Consider the following 16,848-nt stretch of genomic DNA (forward strand, 5'->3'; position numbering starts at 1 on the left):
CCATATGGTTTTGGTTCTTATCAAGTGAACTAAAATTACAATATTATAAATAATGATAAGCACGTTACAAAAATGAAATAAACAAAATTATGTGCCTGCGTTATAGGTGACAAGTTGAAAGAGAAAATTCGATATGTCAAAATGACACTGTGTCAACCTCTCTGTTTGAGATACCGAGAAAGACTAAACGACCTTTATTAATCTATCGTATATGTTATTTAAATTCTCTGTATCCTTTTGAGAGTTAATAATGTTGTCATATTTTTTAATAAAGAACATTTCAGCTATTTCTCTCTTTATTACATTTTTTTCGGTATGCAGAATACCAGGCGCTGACCAATCGAAGTCACGATCAAATTCTAATTTGTGTTTGCTAATTACGGAAAGATTACTTGCGTGCATTTTTATGTTATTAAAATGTTCCTTGACGCGGGTACTTAAATGTCTTTTCGTTTTTCAAAAGGACGCAGAGAATTTAAATAGCATATACGATAGATTAATAAAGGTCGTTTAGTCTTTCTCGGTATCTCAAACAGAGAGGTTGACACAGTATCATTTTGACATATCGAATTTTCTCTTTCAACTTGTCAACTATAACGAAGGTACATAATTTTGTTTATTTCATTTCTGTAACGTGCTTATTATTATTTATAATATTGTAATTTTAGTTCACTTGATAAAGACCAAAACCATATGAAACGTTGTGATATAACAATCAAACAATAAATTGCCAGTTTGGTCGTATAAACACTCGTCTATTAATTTATTTACTGGCGATATCTCAAAATTAAACATTAATTTATATTTTATGTTAATTTATATAGTATTATGGATAAAGTATCCTCTTAAATAAAATTCCAATTTGTCGCAACGGTTGCACTGTCGATTCGACGTGAGAGCGATAATTCTAGAGGTCTCGGCGGGAAAAAGAACCTTCGGAAAACGACGGCGTAAAATACGCGGCGCAGATAGAGAGAGGGTTGAAAGGATGAGCGGCACGTGAGATTAAGGACGCGTTTTCCTTCCCTTCGCTTTAGGGGACAGACGAGACATCGATAATCGTGTTTGTTGTACGACTGCCGATACGAAACTTCAGGAATGCCGCTCAGCCAAGAAGCAAGGGAGGTTTACGACTTAAGAAGTATTATGTCACCCAAATATTCGCGCGGCATCCTCTCCTTATCCCCGATTTCCACCCCGCATTCGCCCAAATCGTGGTTCCTTATGTGCATCGGGGGTTGTACGACGCCGAAATTTTGACAACGCTCGTCGCCAACAGCCATAACGTTTTAGGATCGTCGTATATGAAGGGTGATCTTTGATCGCGCGAATTTACGAAGACCGGGAAAACTTTGGCTCGCGTCGCGACGAAAGTTTTAATATTTGTTATTTAAATATTCAGAGAAGGAATCGCGACAATAGAAATATCGGTTCTCTTTTAGGAATCTAAATCAACACGTTTTATCCTATTCCTTTTAGCTCAAATCTTTTTATGTGAGTTTTATTTTACCAATTTTTGGAAAATTGAATCTTTCTACGAAACTTTTTTTATAGTTCAATATATATAAAATTAAATTTTTATTATCAATTATTATTTCTATATTTAAGTTAAGTTAATGCAATCATCTTTAAGTAAGCATTATTTAAAAGAGAGTTATATTATTTTAATTAATTAAACTTAGATGAATATAGCGTGTGCTGTGTGCTATTTCAAGTTATTAAATTCTAAAACTCTTAATAAGAGAACGATCGATAAGTTTTTAAGCATTCTATAAATTGCGGAAGCTCTTAGAATTAGATTGCACAACGCTACGATAAATACTTTCACTCACATCAACAAGCCACGTCACTGTGTCTCAGAAGCCAGGGAAGTAAACACCACTGACCTAAAATAAAAATTAATTTCAAGTCATATGTTAAATATTATAATTAAGTGGAAATTAATCCTAGTTAAATATTACTTCTTATAAATCATTACTATTAATTTCTATTTGTATATGTTCTTAATTCTTTATAAGTATTTCTATTATATATAGCCGATTCCCTGCAAAATTATATTACATTATCAAAAAGAATCTAAAGATAAAATAATTTATGTATTAAAATTATATAAAAATAATTGAAAATTCATAAAAAATTATATCAAATCACCTATACCCGTATAATTTTTGAAAAATTATTAATTTATGAATAGTCATGCCTACGTACAAAAGAAAAGGAAAATAAAACTGTTGAAAGAACATAACGCTCAACCTTCCCAATATCTCTCGCAATGCATGCGATAACCGACAAACCGGCCCGCAATATTCATTCCATACCAGAGACGAACAATACTCTCGTGTCTGAGACTATCAATCCCATTTCAATGCCATTACGATGTATCCTTGGACTCGCGGCGGTGCCGTTAATTAACGAACTCGAAAAGTACCGCGTAGAAAGTCCCGTTCGTCTCGGAACATCGACGGAGAGAGAGTGGTGGATCCATCGGAGTAGCGGCGAGCGTAGGACGGAAGCGCGCGCGTATAAAGGGTCGGTGTCTGGCCAGACGGGCAGAAATGAAGCAGCAAGGGTTTTGTTTGTCCGGCTGTCCACCCCTTTCCTTCCTCCATTCAAGCCTTTCGCTCCCTCTCCTCCTCCCGCCAACCTCGCGAACCGCTCCGTTCCTGCGATCCCCCCTAGCACCCTTCATCACCTCGTCTCTTCCCCAGCTCCAGCTCCCTCGGCCAGCCCCTCCTTACACCATCCACCTCCCCTGGCCATACAACAATGCACGTGTGTACACTGTTTGCCCATATCCTCCCGCATATATCTTCGCGAGCTATAATATTGATTACTTCGGGCGAATTTCAGGCTGAGCGGCGCGAGCTGAGACCGTTTCTCTGACTCAAACTGCCACGCCGCGCCGACAACCCCCTACGCGAGCCACCCCCGCGGCGTGCGCGGTCGGCCTTCACAGTCAATCTCTCGTTGTCGACGCCGTCGACCACCCCCTTCCCTTCTCCCTCCCTTAAATCTCCGACGTTCGACGTCGCAATGCAGACTTTTCGCTCATTGCGATTCATTCCGGCGACTCGCCCCCGGATATCTCGGTTTGTCACTACATTTTAAAACAGCGACGATATATTCCATCTAAGACGGAAGTTTTGTCGCATCGCAAAGTGTTAGGAACATGTGCCGAGCAGTTTGAAAAAGTAATCACATTTGTGAGAAGAAAAAAAGAAACAATATTCTTATAGCGGGTTATAGCATTGTAGATTTATAATACAAATATATAATGCCAATATAATATTGACACTCGAAAACATAAAAAAGAAATTATAACATTTTCACTTCGTGCAGAGTTTACAAAATCTCTTTTTGTCAATAAAATTAGAAACTGTAGTAAAACTCACATATAATTAAAGGACATAATTAGTTTCTCTCTCTCTCTCTTAATATTTTTTTCTCTCATCACACCCATCGCCCCCTTAAGCGGCCAATAAAAACCGCGAGTCTCCTACTACAGTACCGACCTTTCAAATGCAAGGCGTATTAAAAGCGCGAGCGATGCGCAGGAAAAAGTATAAACGAAAAGCGCAACAATACCAAAAAAGCGTTATAACTATTGCACGTAATGTTGGACACTGAAAGAACCATCGTTCCATTCCGGCAAATACCACGCGACTTAAATTGGTCACGGTCCTTCCAGCTATCCCGTGAACATTTAATTCCATTCGCGAACAACTCTCCCCCATCTCGTCCAAAACCCCTCGACTCTTCCCTCCCCCTTGGCCCTTCCCATCCCTCGTTTCGCATCAGCGCCAAGTCCGTATGTCGCGAATCGAAGTACAAAGAAGCAATAGTAGAAATAAGATAATTGCTATTACAATCGCAATTTCATCCAGGACGACGGAACCTTGGTGGTAAAGGGACGCGGGGGTATGGAGGGGAGGGGGGGAGAGACGTGGGGTGGGTGTAAAGAGGGGATGGAACGAGAAAATGGGGAGGGGAGGAACGCGGAGAAGGACGGCGACTGCCGCAGAGAGCTGAACTACAAAGTACGTTAATGTCGTGCTCACACCCCCGTGTACCCCCAGCGCCATTCCGATGCCGCAGACAGTTTGTTGTCGAAGCTTCGGGGATTACACAAATGAGGTTGTTCAGCGGGAGAAATGTACATTCCGCTACAAAGCCGGACTGGCGCTCGGGCGCGCGAGCGCGCGCGCGTGCACACGCACGGAATTAAAAATCCGGGGTGGAAGAGCGAAGGTGAAAAGTGCCGCTCTCTCTCTCTCTCTCTCTCTCTCTCTCTCTGTCGCGATCGTCCCGGCCTGCCCCCGCGCCGCGGACAATATTTTCTTTGCTGAAAGCCGGCGCGCCGTAGAATGGATTTTCATCGAAAAGCGGCGTTTGAGCTCTTCAAGAACGGAATTCGTTTTTATCGGATACGCGCTCTCGCATGCGGAATATCGTCGCAGCCACCGATGTAGTTTTTAAAAATAGCATCCTTCGACCTCGATCATCGCCGTCAGCAACTCGAACATATCGTGTGACGCGCGTCGCTAAATCTACGATACCGCCTCGCGGGATGCTTTGTGACAAATCGCGTCGCTTTTAAATTAACGCCTCAAAAGGAAAGCGTTGTTTCTCCGTTCGTGAGAATAAATACGATGCGGTAATATCTTATTTATTCGTAATAACGCAAAATTTATGTTTCCTATTATTCTGTCTAATTTATTAATCTCATAAAATTCCATTTTTTCACAATCGATTATTCATGAAAAATATCAGGTAAATCATATTTTATCACGAACAAAATTAATGTATAAACGTACATTACATATATCACTACATTGATATTAATATACATTATATTATACAAAAAAATATTTATATAATATCACATATGTAATAATATAATATATAATATCACATATGTAACAATATGTAACATATGACATGAGAAAATTCTTTGTGCTTACCAGATATTGAAGATGATTTGAAACGAATAAACATTAACAGTTTTCAGAATAAAGCACCGAAAGCTTAACTGTTTGTCTAGTCTGTCGCGAATAGTAGTTGAATTTCTATACGAAACTCGTCTGCTCCTTAGGAAGGAACAGGATGGCAGCGGGCGCGATAGTGACGTCGGCGGAAACTAGTTAGGTCGGGAACCAACAGTCCGAGGGAGTTGTAACGGAGGCGGCCCTCGTGCGAGCGCACCGTAGGGACCGTAGGGATAGTAATTGTATACGTACTAGGAGAATGGCAAAGTAAACAAAACTATGTAAGATTGCCCCATTAATATACATATCTCTTGGTTCAGTCGAGTCGTGAGTTGGGTCCAACCGCGCGCCTCTGAACCACCGATGGGGTGAGTAGTCTTGGCCTCAGACTTTGGGGTTAGGCTCGCTCAAGAGCAAGGAGGGTACACAATGGATATTGAGACCATAATTTACGGCTGATTGTTAGCCTCGCGATCTATGGATTCCTGCGTCCCGCCGCGCGCTCCCGCCTCTGGCTCAAGCGCCTTCTAACAACTCTCGCTTCCACGTCGAATTTGTGTTAGGCCCGTAATAAGTATGGGATACGTGTGCACTGGGCGAAAGCGGAGGTATTAGAGGAATCCCGCGGGAGCGATCGGTATGGGTATATGGAAGACGCTGCGAGATTGTAACGCGCCTATCATCGCGCAGATTCTCTACATTAAGTCTACCATATTATCCCGAGAAAGACATGAAAAACAATTTCTGACAAAATATAATATTGTGCGTCCTTAATAAATTAATATTTTTTATATTATACGCCATTTTACTTCTAAACATTTACCTAGACTCATACATATTTTGTAAGTGACGAAAATAATTTCTAATAATTTTTAATACATAAGTTTAAATGCTGTTTTTAATACGTATAATTATTTAATATCTATTAAATAATTTTGCTTTTATAAAAAAAATATAATGTGACTTATGTATTCATTATATAATTGTATATTACTTTTTATTATATATTTCATAATTATATATATTATCATATTGTATTTCTATATTTACGCTAATTTATAAAATCTCTCTCTCTCTCTCTTTCTCAAATAGTATGTTTGAAATTATTTCAGCATATCAGCGAAACTTATAAGCATAATTGACCAGAGTTCGAGTAGGAGCGTTTTCGCATGAGGTCAATTACCCTCTGCTTACTCAACTGGCTTTGCAACAAGAACGACGGTTATAAATTAATTACGAGGGTCAAATTCACAACTCGATCCCGTTCCATGGTCTGGATTGGAGGAGACGAATGTCTTACTAGTTTCATTGGTAGCTCGAGGGACCGCGCGAGGAGGAGACGATGTTTGGTCTTCCTTACGAGGGGCCCAGCCGACCGACCAACCTGCCTGCCTGCCACTTACCGAAGGATAATAACGTAGTAATCCTGCCATGAGACACGGATGAAGTCCTTAATAACCCCATAAACCCGAGATATATCTTGCATATCAATATAACGCCGGGACAAGCATGTCGTTGCAATACATACATCTGCGTTATCTCTGACTAATTAAACAAGCGATTCGTATTAAATTCTCTCGCAATCAAAAGATATAACAGTAGCGTTAAAAGCGTTATTTAAGTCATTAATTACGGTCGGTTAAACGGTAAATGTTTCCGTCAATATTTCATTCAAAATTAATCGCAAAACGGATAATTAGACAAATCTTTAACATCCCTTTTTTGCGCGCACGTAAAGTAAGGTTTGACGTTTGATATTTTATAGTAAGTACTTTATATCAAATTAACAAACCTTTACATATATATAGGTCTATAATATAGTTATGAAATTCATCGAATAAATATGCATAGATACAATATAAATATAGCTTGCGCATAAATTTTATACGTCGGGCCATGAAAGTCCCGGCAGGATCAAAATCTGTTTTCTGCGCATCTACGATATCGTGTGGACAACGAGAACGATCGATAATTAATAAATCGATTATCGACACGAGGCGGTATTTCATATTTGAGGGCGAGCGGGCGTTACATTTTTCCGCATTCTCGCGAACGAAACTATCGGGAAAAATGATACGGCGAAAAATCGCAGCCCGCGGCGCACACGCCGGCGCCGCGCCGCTTGTCAATTTTGCACCTTTCAATTCGATTTGGAAAGTATCGCGGGGAAATAGTATCGAAATATCGTTTATACGTCTCTCTAAATCAGGCACTTCGTATCGGGCTTGTTGAGGTCGGTTGCATTCCTATCGCGCTATGCAACGTAACATGAATTTGCAGGAATTCGCGATATAATCACAAATTAATTACGACGGCTTTATTGAAGTTCGCGGCGATTTTTGAAAATTTCCGGAAATTACGGAAGGCCGATCTAAAATTGGAATTCGCGATGCGCATGCTGCCTATTGTAAATTTGTATAAGTAACGTATTATGTAGTTCATTTAACGCCAAGTGCAAATCCATCTGAAAAAAGACCCGCTCGTAAAAAATCATTCGTTTTCGAATTTATTACATGATACGAATAACAATTAGAAAAACAAACGAGGAATAAAAATATGTGTGATATGTATCAAATAAAAGAAAACTTATCAAGCGCAAGTGACAAGAAGTGACAAGATGGAGAACAAAATGAGATATTAAAATCACGGGAAAAGTGTTTATTAACGTTGTATCGTCCATATAAACGCCAATCTATATAAAGCGCGAGAAGTGCCTTATTTACGATCTTAAAAATATTCTCTCGCGTCATATACGCGACTATCGCGTCGACAAGTTTTCCCCGGGGACATTTTCCACGTCTGTCAGAATGCGGCAAAAAGCGAGAGCTGCTGCAGCAAGCTGTTTTCCCGACCGATGGCGGACAGATGACAGCGAAGCGACGGAGCTTAACAAATGGTCATTCGGTCGTTGCCACGAAACGCACCTACTTGAGATGCGAAGGATCTATGTCTGCCATTTCTCACCGGCACCTTGCGGCCGGAACAATACCCTAAGCGAACCGTATAAGAACTCCCCGAGCAGGTTGATCACCGTCAAGACTTCCATGGAGTCTTAACGAAATATGTACTATGGCGAAATACAAACGAGGACCGGATTAATGAAAACTGCTTATCGTAATAATCGAGATACTGCATGGCCATAGAAAATCATATCATCTCATTGCTTTATGAAGTAATGGAAATGTACTAATTTTCTAATAAAAACAGCTATTATTTTTTTAACATAATATAACTATATTGTATAGCTACATAGATACAAGATTACGATAATGTCTCGCCAAATATGACCAAGACTGATAAGGAGTTTCTACTGTTTAATTTATTTGATACATTTAATCCTTTTCCTCTAACAATTAATGTAAATGTTAAAATAAAACAAACAAAAGTAATGTTATTAGAGAAACGACAAGTTTAGCATGAAAATGGATTTATAGATATTCAGTTACGTGGCACAAGCTGTCGAACGATCATCCCTCGAAATTTTCAGGTTTACTGGGACATCAGGCGTAAACTGCCCTCGGGGACCTTGTTAGTTCAATTCGCCTGAACGCGCTCTCCCTCCCTCTCTCTCTCTCTCTCTCTCTCTCTCTCTCTCTCTCTCTCTCTCTCTTTACAACTTCCAAAAAAATTTCGCGGACCCTTCCATCACTATCTTCTCCGTCATTCCTTTACAATCTGGCCACGTAGCGAGATGAGAACGGTGCGTTTACGTTACCGTTTATTATGTTGTTCCGGAAAAGAGGATTATTGCGATACGCCCGCCGTCGAAAAATAGCACAAAACGCTTCCAGCTATTGCCAGCTCGCGTTTAAATCGTTGAATCTTTATGTATACAACGTATGATGTTTATTGTTTAATGTTTCGCGCGCGTTGGAAAAGGTGCTACGTCACGCACTCGTTCGTTGGCGCTAAAGTTTTCCCGCTGTTTCTTATTTTTTCATAATCTTAATGAGAGAAAACGCGAAATTAGATTGTGAATTTTTTACACGTAGAAGAAGTCAAATATAAATATTGAATTCAAAATAATTAGAAAAAAAAACAGATTTCTCTTCTTTTAATTGTATATATGTATGTTTCTCAAACATACGAGCGAATACTATACATTTAATTTGATCATGATTATATTAATAAAGATCTATACTTTAAGGTAACAATTTCATATATACATATTCTATTTTATTATCTGTTGTTATTTAATCACGGTTATTATTACGGACTTTTACAGAAAAGATCCAATCTCGGTAAATAAAAATTAGTTTTTTTAATTAATATAAATCCGATTTTGATTATTGAATATCATCGCAAAAATTATATATTCGTTCGGCGATAAATATTTCAAACAAATAAAAGATGCTCGCTACTGCACACATATCTCATTTTTCAAAATATATTTGAGTTGGGATAAACAAATATTTATTTACTGCGACTAAATTTTCGAATAGATTCACATCCGGCCAAAGCATTTTCGCTTCGATGTATATTATAAACGAGTAAATATTGGCACTGGGAATAAGCCCCGAAAAAAGTATAAGCTCTGTAACGATAAAATTGAGGGAAAAATTTGCCAATTTTTCCGGTAAAATATAACGCGTAACTCTCTTTTATACGTGACGCAATCACATAACGCAGAGAACAGAAGCGGCATTGCCATCAATGAATTCACGTAAACTGGCTTCTGCAAATAAAGATATTTATTCGGATTTATTAAGAAATATTTAATGACGATTGTGCTCGCGCGCGCATTTTCATCAAATTTTTATTAATGCATGCCATTTATTATGGAATTTATTTAAATGAAATGTTGTTTATCTACAATCACGTATAATTTCATTTAATAATAAAAAAATAAATATAATAAATATAATATCGGCAATACAATTTTAATGTCTGTAATTTTTTACACTTTAAACATTAACTTTTTTACTTATTTATAATCATACTTTTTATTATATTTAATTTTAGATTATATAATTTATTACATATTATCGCATCTCTGTGTATCATGATTACAGCAGATTCATAAAACACAGAGACGAACAACAATATTTTATTTATTATAAAATATATAATAAGTATTCATATGCACTTAATGTATTAATAATGCATTTATGCAAAAGTGTAATACTAGAGTAATTGAAAAAATATATATTATAGTCGCTTTTCAGCAGTATTTTATTGTACATCTATACTTATTTATATATTTCATAAAATTTATTAAGAAAATAATAATCTGTATGCTTCAAGCGTACACAAAAAATCAAACCTATTCAACTAATATGATTGGCGCGTACGTTTGTAACATCAAAGTGAACGGTAGCAAGGGTAGAAATCAGCGTTTGAAAGCATTCGCTGATGTTCGAGCGCGAACGAGCGCGTGGTGGTGGTGGGGGGGGGGGGCGGGGGGAGAGAGGGAAGGTTGGAAAACGGGACAGGATAAAAAGAGTGACGCGATGAGGGGTAGTGGTAGAAACCGATCGAACGAAACCACTGGTCAGAGTATTGTCAAGGTATTGTCCTGCCCCGCTTCCGAAATAATCGTCAAGCCGACCTAATGGGGTATGAAGTCCCGATATCAAAATAACTCATCCGTGTCCGGCACGTGGTCAAACGCGTCGGGCTTTCCTCTCCGCGCTATTTCGCCGCCAGAGAGCTCCGGGCGTTAAAAATAGCGGTGTGTGAAAAACTCCTTTCTGCGTCTATTGTCCATCCGCCGAGATAGACCCCCCGCGGAAAAATCTTCGGTCCGGCGTGATAACACGTAAAATCAAGCTTTTGCCGAGTTTTGACACTGTCAGCTACTGTATAAAAATATTCAATATTTTTCAATATCGCTTTGAAATGTTTATAAAAAAATAATATAATTAATATAAATTAAAAATAAAAATTGCTATATAATTAGCAATATTGTCATTTTTTTCTATCGTAAAAAAAAAATATATATATATATATATATGTATTTTACACAATATAAATCAAAATTATAGAATAAAAGTATGATAGAAGATATTCTCGTCATTCTTGCTATGGTAATCAATACACATTTCAAATAATGTCATATAATTAATAATTTGGATGCATCTAGCAAAAACATAGTGTTCAATAAAATAACTTTTTTAAATATGATTCCTCTTAAAGACAATTTTTTTTAGCATTTCCTACGTCCATCAATAGTATTACAGAATTAATATGCCTTTAAATGATCATATAATAATGCCATGATATTTCCTAGAAAAATATTAAATATAGACTGTTGAAAATATAACTGCATATTGACAATTTCCTGGTTTTCCCGGAATATGGACAAAAACGTTAAAAAATTGATAGCTCAAGCCCATACACATCTTTAACGAATGCAAGCTGTATAGACCGAAAGTAGTTACGACGCATCAAGTACAAAGTTGCTCGAGCAACTTGGCTAAATTGCCACAATATGTCCTTCCGTACATATGTAGCTCGTGTTTAGCAAGACTTTCTCATACTTTTCAACACAACGCAACAATGCATCTAAATTATTGATTACGGAATAACCCAGAATGACGCATCTAAATTCATAATCGGTAAGTATTTCGGTATATCGCCGTGCGTCAATATAAAGAGCAGCTGTAATGTAATGTAATTTATCAACGTTCACTACCGCTCGTACAAGCTTATGACATTACGGTATATTAAAAAACCGACCATAGAATAATATCGAAAAATTAGCCATTTATCCTCAAGTAATTCACATAATTCGAATACATCAGAAATTGTCCATGTCAAGAAGTCAACGTACTCGTATAAATAGCTGTATATCGAGCAGGTATGTTTAATATAGATCAAATATAAAATATCGTATGTCGATATAAGACGGATTGATTATAAATTGATGAATATTTTAAATGCATCGCCGTGCAAGAGTATAATCGAATTCAATATCTGCATTTACATTACATGTATACAAATTAGCACAATGTAAAATTTTACATAGCGCGTATTTACTCTTATCTACAATATTTATGTAACTTCTTAATAAAATACGCTCGCGAAGTGTCATGATTTATTTCTACCAAGCGTAATAAATAATTAAATATTTTAATGTGCATGCCCGACGTTCGCGAAATGTATGTCGAAATAGCAGCACAGATCGTCCGCGAAAATGGCTTCAAATATAATTGATTTCAAATATAATTGCAACGTTGCGCGAGTTGCATACGAAATCGAAGCGTGTTATCGAAAAGCCTTTCCTGTGAGCGGCGCGCGATCGATCGCGAGCGGTCTTGAAATCATGCTTATGTAACGCGTATCGGAAAGTCGAAATTACCCTAAATACAATAGCAACAGTGCTGATGGCGGGTATCGGAGAAGTAGAACGGAGGGTATCTACCGCCTATGGCAGTGGCGGAACGGGAAGGGTCGGCGGGGACGCGTTCCGGGGGTGGCTCCCACCCTCGCAAGCCGGCAACTCGAAAGTAGGAACCGCGACTACGGCTAAAGCTAAGTCTGTCCGTGTAATGGGGCATCGGCACGCGATTTTCCGAACTCCCCCCTCCCCTCTCCCCCATCCTTTTCTCTTCTACGTTGCCACCCCTACGCGATTCTAACTTTCAACTTCGCTCACGGCTCCCCCGGGCCCCCGCCACCCACCCATCGGTGCACCTCATCCCCGCAGGGTGTTGCACTGTGACTTATCGGCTCTAATTATTCGCCGGCAAGAAAGCGGGCAAGCCGACGATCATGCCTGCCACTATCGTAAAGTAGCTTTTCTCCGACGCATCGCGCACACTTATACCTGTAGCAGTAACGTGCTATTTATTCGCACCGTCTCGTACGCGTGAATATTGTACACCAAACACGCCTTTCGAATTCTTTAAAGTCGTCGGCTATTTTATTCATTCGTCATTATTTGTCAGACAAAACGTTTCAACCCATTAACCACTATGAGTAACAAAATATTTATTATATGTATAATAAAGTGTACAATTTCTATTGTAACAGATAATAAATATATTATATTTTAATATGGCTCAATATTCTTATATTTTCAATAATATATATTAATGACAAATTATAATTGAATTTATATAAAATTGTATATATATGTGTTTATTGTATACGTTAATAATGTTTGATTCAAACAATGCTAATCGATTCATAGCATTCGTTATTAAAGTTCTCTCTAGAGTATATATAATTGTATGTTAAAGAATGGGCACGATTTTTCGATAAGTAATTTTAAAGTTACAAATGGCTTGTTTCCGAAATCTTATATTTAGCTCGCAACTTGATAGGTGTTTACCTCGCTCCGCGAGGACTTAATTCGTTTTGAAAGTTTGCGAGAGATGAAAAAGTATTTAGCTAAAAACTAAAAGGCCTCGATAGCGTGATAAATTTCGCAGTCACGAAAAGGAATTCTAATTCTGGCCTGTATATCCTGACCTGTTTCAAAAACGATCTTAAATGTATGCGCGAAGACCAAAGATACAGATCAGTGAGAAACTGGGTAAAATCGTTATGCTACAACTAGTTTACCAAGCGGGTTCAATTCAACACATCGACACGTGGAATTAATAATGTAAGCACTAAGCTATATCAGTGCTCAATCCTTGCAGGCGGCACCGATAGTGCATATATAAGCGCATAGATACGCTTCCATCGTGAATCTACAAACAGATGTTGACGGAATATCGAACATCGAATCAGAATTTCTAACGAAGAAAATGCGGCAACTTTTAAAGAAACGCTAATTTGTAAATTATATTTATATCCAAAAACACATTTTCCAACTATATAAAACATATTTTCCAAATATATAACGTTAACAAGTTTCAGATTATAAATGTATAAATTGTGTTTGAATTTCAAACTTAACTTATTCGATTTACTTTTAAAACAATATAAAATTTATTAAATATATGTATTTAAAAATATGATAACAAAATTAATGAATTAAATTATACATTAAACGACAAAAGTAACGCTCTATCTAAAAAACAATAAATAAATAAATGAAATAAAAAAATTAGATTTTAAATAAAATTTTATAATATACAAGAGAAAATAGTCATAATCTTTAAATTCATGAAAGTTATTTTAATAAGAGACAGTGTTTTGTAAATAAATTGATTATATATAGTCAGCTTTTCCAAAATCTATTTCCACTGAAAAAATGTAGTTATTAAATAAATATTGGCAAAAAAACACTTCAAAACGCTTAAAAAAAAAATCGCGCGTTTCATGAAACTTATATCCGGACATCTCATATATTATAGTAGCGCATTATCTGTCTCATTTTTTAAATCTATACACAAATTTATTTAATTGCTTTAATTTTTTTCACGCATGCATCTCTAATGAATAACATATATGTACAACAAAAGAAAATTTTATTTTATTTCTTTTATCATGTATTCTTCCCATTAATTAATAATTATATTAAAACTATACGCTCTTGAATTCATTTCACGAACAATTTCATCTTATAATATGTAAAAATTGCGCAAAAACAAATTGACAATTCTCATGAACGATCAAACACAATCATTCGAACGTTCAAAGATATTTGTCCAGAGATTATAGAAAAATCCCTCCCGCGCTCGCGGAAAATTAAACTAGTACGCACGTGTAATTGATCTTTGGCTCAGGACCACCCTCTCTCTAAACAGCGAGCTAGCTCTTTGGTGTGATAATTTTTCAATTTGGTTTCATGCGTTATTTACGCGTCGGTAGATGCTCGCCAACGACATTCGGTAGCTCTTTTGACGAGAAGTCTGAGTGGCCGCCGCGAAAAACAATGCTAACTCAGTGCAAGCAGCCCCATCCCGGCTATCGTGTCTATCAACCCCTACGTTTTGACCCTACGAGAATAAGAAGAGTTGCAATGTAAGCAACGCATAACACACGTTGTGAGCTATCATGTTTTTTACATCAGCCAGACGATACTCGCGTCTCTCGGGATAAGAGGAGATGCCCGTCCGTGTTAAACGTCGGTGCACGATGCGCACGCACACGCAAGGCTGTTTGCGGAAGTTCGTTACAAGTTCTCCGACCCTCCTATATTCCTGCTTGCTTATGATTCCCTGCGATTTCACGATGTTCCGACGAGTCACCGTTGCAATCAACAAATTCGTCTTTTTATTTTACGCTACCGTATATATCCGTCGTTTATTCGGTGAATCGAAGGCGCGAAGCCGAAAACATATTTTTTTTTTTTTAAGCTCTACAAATACAATTATAGATTCAATTAAGTAGAATATTCGCGTGAGATTCGTCGAAAACTTAATGCAACTCGCAAAATTCACCGACAAGTTATCTTATCCCAGAATATTAAAAGCATATATAACCTCACTATTCTCCGAAACAAGTTAATCCTTTGCTTTTTTTATTTCTTACAAATATTATCTCCCATCACGTATATCTGTTTTCTATAAACTTTACCATATCAGAATCATTGTGTATGTGTATGAGATATCCCACAAAATGTATACTAGTCATTTTCTCTTTCACTTTCTCGAATCGTATATAGTTTATATCAAAAATGGATAAAACAACTGCATAAAAAATCTGATGATAATCATATAAGAGAGAAAGAGAGAGAGAGAGAGAAAAAACAGTTTACTGCATTATGTCGACGCGCATGGCGAACGCATCACAATTGTTTGCAACTCGGTCGGCCTGTCGAGCTTACATTGTGTTTAATATATAACGATTGTATATATACACAAGAATGGACGGAGAATGGCGATATAGACGAAGATGAATGGGGTAAAGAGGCGGAGGGTGGCCGTTGAATAGGAGGATAGGAAAGGGAGGGGGAATAAAGTGGAAGCTTACACGTACGAGAAGAACGGGGGAAAGGTCACGGGGACGAGAGGAGGATGACGGACGCGCGAGGGGAAGATGGTACCACCAGTCGTTTGTCGTCCGACGGATAAACAACGTCGTTATTGTAAAATGCATTGAAACAACACGCTGCGGGGCTTTATTGGCGGCTTTCCTTCGCGAGTCGGCGCGCGCGCGCTCGCCGTTGCTTACGAGATCGATAGTCCGATCGTTAGGAGATCGATTTTATCGTATCACCTCTCGAAACGGGGAGAGACAATCGTTGTAGCGTATCAGCGTTATACCGCGGCTCGTCGCGCTTTCCGCTCTTCCTCTCATCCCCTTCCTCACACTCTCTCTCTCTCTCTCTCTCTCTCTCTCTCTCTCTCTCTCTTTCTTCTCGTCAGTACGTAAAGAATCGAACTCTTTCACTCTTTCTCGACTTCTCTCTCCCGATAATGCCCTGGTCGTCGTCGCCCGACGTCGTTCACGCGCTCGCGCGCACCCTTTCACCCCCCAACCTCCCTTTCCCAATCCCCGCCGCCATCCCTCCTCTCTCGGGGATATGATGGACTTGCACGGCGGACGACGTAGAACGAAGAATAACAAGGTAGGTCACGCGATACAGACGCGGATGCAACGAAATTACACGCCGATCTCTCCGTTTCTCGCGCAATCGTACGTGCCGTGTAAAATATTTGTTCCGGTATAATGTAATACTTGATTCGACGAATATTCTGCTGTTTTTCCATTTATACGCGGGACCATGCGCCAGGTAGATAAATACTCGACGTCGATCTGTAAATCATCCTCGTCAAACATCCGCGCAGCGCGCGTCGCATCCTCGAGGATTTTTATTCTGGGTAGTCTCGCGACTTTACCGGAGAAAATGTTTCATCCCGGGAAAATTTTTTCAATTAGATATACGAAATTCATATATATACGTAATTCATCGTCCCCATGTAAGTCCCAGCGGGTTCCCGCGAGCGCGATGAGAGAACCGATATTTATCGGGAACGGGTAGGCGCGATATACGCGGTGGACTTTCATTTGACTGTAATAACAT

General features: G+C 38.3%; 1 protein-coding gene across 19 annotated transcripts in view; it reads right to left on the reverse strand.

Annotated features, from left to right (window-relative positions):
• Window positions 1-16,848, reverse strand: part of Foxp (forkhead box P) — a 262,057-nt gene that overhangs the window by 172,348 nt on the left and 72,861 nt on the right. For 5 of the 19 annotated variants that reach the window (XM_070294701.1, XM_070294702.1, XM_070294700.1 and 2 more), the window contains one exon: window positions 1,833-1,886. The exons of the other annotated variants lie outside the window; for them this stretch is intronic. The gene's annotated coding sequence lies outside the window, so the exon portion shown is untranslated. The remainder of the gene's footprint in view (window positions 1-1,832; window positions 1,887-16,848) is intronic. 19 annotated transcript variants of the gene reach the window in all.

This window comes from Polyergus mexicanus, unplaced genomic scaffold (assembly GCF_030449975.1).
Source record: "Polyergus mexicanus isolate NDT 795.1 unplaced genomic scaffold, iyPolMexi1.0 SCAF_4, whole genome shotgun sequence".
Lineage (NCBI taxonomy): Eukaryota > Metazoa > Arthropoda > Insecta > Hymenoptera > Formicidae > Polyergus > Polyergus mexicanus.